Genomic DNA, 6,739 nt, shown 5'->3' with positions numbered 1-6,739 from the left:
CAGTAGATAAAGCACCAGAACTAGTTTCTCTAGCAGGAGAAGAAGATGATCTAGTGCAAACTGTAGATAGTGAAATCCCTTCAGAAAGTAGGGATTGCCAATAATGGAGAATGCCTCGAGCCAGTTAGGCTGAAGCATATCAAACCTCATGGATACCTTACAAAGAGACTATAAAGGTTATTGAAAAAGAGGTAACTGTAGAGGTATCTAGCACAGATGCAGGAACATTCATAGTTCCTTTACTCACCACACAAGAAGTTCAGAGAGCAATGGATAAGAAGGCAAGATATGTCCACTATGGAATCATCTAGGTTGGGATAGATCCATTAGTAAGAAAGGGCAAGATCTTCATATCCTTTTTGTAGTAATGGATGGAAGCATCCGTAATTTTGGTAGGTCCTTACAAGGAGGAGGAAGGGCTAACTTACATTCAGGAGCAGCCTGGATAAAAGTAACACTGGATTTATATATTGATCTCCAGGATAAAAGTGTGGAAAAAACTCTACAGATCAGAATTAACACGAAGGATTGACATAATATGTTAAAATGTAGCACAGATAGGAGGTGCATTAGACTTATTGCCATATTATATTTAAAGTTCTATAACACGAGGAAGTCAGTTCTTAGAAGGGGAGTTAGTAGATTCACTCAACTCTTCGAAACGAATAAGACTGACTCAGTCAGGGGATAGTAACCAGAAGTTGTAAATCCAAGAGCACTAAGTTGGCCACATATATGGGTAACCCTAAGAACATAAGAAAGATTGAAAAATCTATTGCAAGGGTCGGTATGACAGGAGGAAAATAGATTGATAAGAACGGAATCTTTAAGAGATTACATTCCTAGTAGAGAGAGTGTATCCAGAGATGAAGAAATTAATTTAGAAGTAAGGTCAGAAGGATCTGGACCATATGAATTAAGACCATCAAGAAGTAGGAGGATAGTTGGTCAGAGAACCATAAGAATTCCTATCTACGCAGATGAGGAAGAAGACCAATCTCCTGTAGCATATATGGTAACATCCATTTTAAGTGCTAATATCAAAGAATGGGCAACCCTTGTAAACATTTCTATCAGCAGGATAGAATGTACAACCCTTATAAATAATGGATGTACTTGGTCATGTACACGAATCAGATTTCTAGAAGTGAATTGGGAATAAAAAAATCTTCAAGTTATAGTAGGTAACAATGCGTTACTCCAAATTAGAGAAATAGTAAGAAATGTCTAGATAACTCTAAATGGTAGAATATTTGAGGAGTAAATACTTTGCTTAATTCCAGAGTTACAAGATGATTTTATCCTAGAAAATTTAATCCTTAAAAGATACTAGCCTTTTATGGTATTTTAAGAAGAGATTATATTAGACAACCATTTTATTCCTACTTTGTCTTTTATTAGAAGTGACAGAAGCTAAGTAATGATAGAAAAGGAAGAGAAAAAGGAAATACAAGTTTATCAAGAGAAGCTTGATGAATGAAGAAATTTGGTTGAAGGAGAAATCTTGAGTGTTAGCAGAACAATAAAAGGTAATAGTCAAATTGAAGAAGTCAAGGCTATGCTTTTAGAAAATTGGTCAGATAATCGTCAAGCATTATGGCAGAAAACTATGCCTAAGGCTGACATTGCTTTTAAGGATTCATACACTATTATTCGTAGTAGAGGGATCGCTTATCTTAAGTTAATGATAAAGGAATTTGAGAAGCAAATTCCAGAATTATTAAAATTGAGACTTATTCGACATAACCAAAGTCAGCACAAGAATGCAGCCTTTATGGTTATGAATCATGCTAAAAAGGTTAAAGGCAAGGTCAAGATGGTTATTGATTATAGGGAATTAAACAAGGCCACCAAGGATGATGGATATAATCTCCCAAATCAAGAATCCTAAAGGAACAGGATTCGAAGAGAGCAACCAATGGTCTATTCTAAGTTTGATCTTGAGTCATGATATTGGCAGATTAAAATCAAATAAGAAGTTATTGGTCTCACAACCTTTATAACCCCAGTAGGATTGTATGAATTGATAGTTATTACATTCAGATTAAAGAACGCTCCAAGAATTTTCCAAATAAGAATGGATAGAGCATACGAAGGGATGTCACATTTTGTGGCAATCTATATTGATGATGTCCTTGTCTTCAGTAGAAATTTAAGGGAGCATTATAAACACATTAAGCAAGTGGTTGAGGTGTTCATAAGAGAAGGAAGGGTTCTTTCAGAAAGAAATACCATATGGGCGAAATCCCATATTGATTTCTTGGGCTTAAAAATCCAAGAAAGTGGAGAGGAGCTCCAGCCGCATATAACAGAAAAAGCTATTGCAATTTCCAAATGAACTTATAGATAGAAAGCAGTGCCAACGTTTTCTAGGAGTTCTAAATTATGCAAGAAGGTTTATCCAAAATCTTGCAGGAACATCATATCCCATACAAGAAAAAGTTTCTAGTAAGAAACCATGGAAATGAGAGAAGGAGGACACTGAAGTAATCAAAACCCTCAAGAAGGAGATTCAGAATCTACCTAAGTTAGATTAGTTAGATGGGTCTGAATCAAAAATAATTCTTGAAACTGATGCATCCAATATAGCATGGGGATGTGTTTTAAAAATAAAAAAGATTGATAAAACAGAACATCTTAATAGGTATTGGAGTGGATGTTTTTAGTAGTTCATAACTGAACTCTCCCATACACGAGAAAGAACTTCTCGCCATAGTAAAAAACATTCGTAGTAATGAATTATTTTTAGGAAAACATTTTATTGTTAGGACAAATAGTTCCTATGTTAAGAATTTCATGAGAATTAAATTGAGACGATTTACGTATGCTAGATTAATTGGATGGAGGAACAAATTGCAATATTACTCTTTTTCAGTAGAATATATAAAGGGTAAAGAAAATGTTATTGTAGACTATCTAACAAGATATCTCAATGCTTGCAGATTCAATGACTAGCAGTAGCATCTAGATTAGATGCATTCTTTTTTAACAAATTCACAAACCAGCAGATTGCCCGGTTGTAAAATTTGTTGAGGAAAAGAAGTATCTTCCTTCAACTTCCAAGAGGGAAGAAAGAAGGAGGGGAAGAGGCAGTACTTCTCAGAAAAGAGAAAAGCCAATCCCAGTTCGTGATGCAGAAAGTAGAACTGTAGGAAGCAGTAAGTCTATTCGCAAAGTTGCGGAAAGCAGCAAGGAGGTGAAAAAAGATAAAAGTTATATTCAGTGTTTTATCTATAGCCAGTATAGGCATTACAACACACAATGTATCAAAAACCCTAAAGTCAGAAAGACTAAAAGGGAAGAAGTAGTGGCAATCAAAGAAAAATAGGAATATAATTTAATCAGTGAGGATGAAGACTACTTAGAAACCAGTAAGGTCAAATAAGTAGATTTGTATATTGAAGACTTTCTAGGAAGGACTCCAAAGATTTCAAAAGATAAGAGGAGATCATTGGAAGGATTGCTAGTAGAACTAGTAAGTCCAGCAAATAATGAATTCTTTATTAGGTTTAGGGAAGTAGTTGAAATAATTGAAGAATTTGAGACAATAATTTTAGACAACTACAAAGTAATCAACACGGAAAATATGGCAGCACTCATTCATTAGCAAATTATCCTAAAGGTAGAAATGGATATACAACTTAAAAAATATAAGTTTACTACCAGAGCGATAATTAGAATTTCGAAATACCAAAAATTAAAGCACTATTAGATAAGAAGTGGATTGTATATTCCAAAATTATACATTCCTAGAAGCTTAAACCTTGAGAATCTAATTGCAGTTCAAAAAGCCCTAAGGGTAGAAGATGTTCAATTCTTTGGTTTTAGTAAAACATGACAAGCCTTTGATTTTCTGCCAACATTGGTAAAATACGTATTAAATTTCTCTAATCCAAGAAGGTTATGGTGGACAGGATACATAGAACCAATCGAATTAAAGATTGGAAAAATTCTATTTTGGAACCTTTTCCAGAGGACTGGAAAGACAGACAGGTTTCAGATTATCATAAAGAAGAACCAAATTGGGATGATTTCTAGAAACATAGAAAGTTCTGTGAATAAGTTCAGAATCTATAAGGAATCTATCTCCTTGAAGCAAGGTCTGTTTTGGATTGTGTGTTCTTTGCAAATTTTGAAACTTTTATTGCTATCGAGGGAAAATATTTCCAGCAATTTGAAGAAACCAGTTTAGCCGAATATGCAATTGAGGCAAGAAAGGTGGTAAATCAAATAAGAGACTAGGAGTATCATCTTCCGTCAACACAAGCAATGAAGAGTGATCTCCAACTAGTCTTAGCAGAACTAGCAAGAAAGGACAAAGATGAAGAAATCATCGAAGCCCTAAACGATCTTTGAAGATAGACAGGATCTTTGTTAGTTGTATTGTCTAGATGATAGTCCAAAATTTCATCATATCTCAGGCCAGACTGATCGGACTAATCGGTAGGGTCATATCAGACACTCATTCAAAATCGTGTCATATCTATGCCTCGTCGAAAAGGTGATTCGAAAGGTCATATCAGCTTTATTTAAAGAGATTTCATTTGTCTTGTCTTTTCGTAAAGTGAGTCAGCAGACATGATGTGCCGTTCCTTTACTTTTTCTTTATTTTATTAAAGTAGTTTTAGCTTTTTTAAAGAAGGAATTCTTTTACTGCATGTCAAATCAAGGAGAAAGCAAGGTTGTGTTTATCCCTTGAAAGCATGCATCAGCCTATTTAAGGGAACTCCGACCCTATTGTTCGGAGAGGAAAAATTAATAGAAGTTTCAGTTTGTTCAAAGACATCTCTCTCTCAACTATTTTCCTTTCTAGTAAACATTGTTGTGTGGGTTGAAGTCCTATCTCGCTTGAAAGAGCTTGACGGAGAAGTGTAGAGACACCACATAGGCACCAACATAATAGTGGGAATGGAAGATTACCTTCTATAGCTTTGTGGAGGTCCAAAGAAGAGAAGAAAGAAGAACATGTATTGATCTTTTATTAATTTAGTTCTTCTTCCCCCTTTTATAACGATATAATTAGTCGAGTCCTTTTAATTTAGTACGAATTAAAAGCCTCGAGAGAAATTGAGTAATTAAAATTTAACTTAAACCAATATAATTAAATTTAAAATCATTCAAAATTTTAAGATAAAATTGATTGTGACGTGTTTAGATCGTCTAACCTAATAAAATTTTTTATCAAAACTTTTATCGGTAGGATTGATATAACATTAAAAAATTGGGTTAACAGATTAAATAGAAATTAATCAAAGGTACAACAATTAAGATGATGACATATTTTAAATGTTTATTTTTTTTTTATTTTTGAATTAATTATTTGTTCATATTTTAAGAATATTAATTGTACCTTTGATTAATTTCTATTTAATATGCTGACGTAATTTTTTAGTGTTATATCACTCATATCGATAAAAATTTTGATAAAAAAATTTTATTAAGCTAGAAGGTCTAAACATGTCACAATCAATTTTATATTTAGATTTTGAATGACTTTAATCAGAGGTGCAATTAAGATGATGGACACCCAACATGCAAATATTCTTCTCTCAAGGAATAATTCTTCTTGGGGAGGAATAGATTTCACACTCAGTCCGTCCATGCCTCGTATATGAATCCTGTGCTCTCTGTGGCATACTACACCTAATAGATTCCCCACTTATTTTATTATTCCACTTATTTTATTATTCATATAATTTTCTATCTGTTTTTAATTCACTCAGGCTTAATTTTTATGACAAAAAAATATTTTTAAAACATGAACAAATAATTAAATAAAAAATAAAAAAATTTAAACATTTAAAATACATCACTCATAATTTATTTGTCTAAAAACAAATATTTAGGGCTATGAAACACATTGTACATGAATACTGTCGATAAACAATTGAAAGAGATAATTTTAAAATTTTGATTATCTAGTAAATTAGGAATTAAAATATTCTATAATATGCTCATATTACTTTTTAAAAATAATAACAACTAAATTTTAAAAATATCATTCACATGAAATTCCTAAAAATTGCAGAACACGCCCTAATTAAGATATACAAGAGATTGAGATGAGGGAAATAAATGAGATTTTGTTTAGGCGGAATGAGCATCTAGCAAGTCTAACTGCTCTTGGTGGGAGGGGGATCCAATCCAATTAAGGTCCAATTGCCAAACGTGACCTTATAAATAAATTTATATAAGCCTATTCAATTCAAGTGAAAAAGGCGACTTATAACTTTAATGACTCAAATGTTACAAATTCGATTCTCACTTGAGTCATTACATCGGTGAATTAACAAGGATGCGGCTGCTCGCGTAATGTCCAAAGTTATAGGTAATTAGAGTTTTTGAATTATAAAAAAAAATTACATAATAGGGTATATATATATATATATATATATATATATATATATATGTATATGTGTGTGTGTGTGTGTGTTTTATGATATGATAACTTTGATATATACATTTTTGGTAGTTGTACATCATGGTCATGAATGTCCCGCCCCATTTTCTAAATTGACCATTTTGGGTTTGATCACTTTTGCTTATATTATGAAAGTCGGTCGCGGGGCTTTGGTTTGGCGTAATTCACGGATTTCTTGTTCCCTCTTTGCCCCGCTCTCAACTTTATGATTCGTTGTCCATACGTCTACTATGCTATGCTCCTTTGTGGGGATGGATAAGAACAACAAAAAAAATCGAAATAAACCATAAATCGAATCAAATTAAATAATAATTATTT

The sequence above is a fragment of the Malania oleifera genome, chromosome 12, assembly GCF_029873635.1.
Source record: "Malania oleifera isolate guangnan ecotype guangnan chromosome 12, ASM2987363v1, whole genome shotgun sequence".
NCBI lineage: Eukaryota > Viridiplantae > Streptophyta > Magnoliopsida > Santalales > Ximeniaceae > Malania > Malania oleifera.
Note: the sequence above shows the minus strand (reverse complement) of the source record.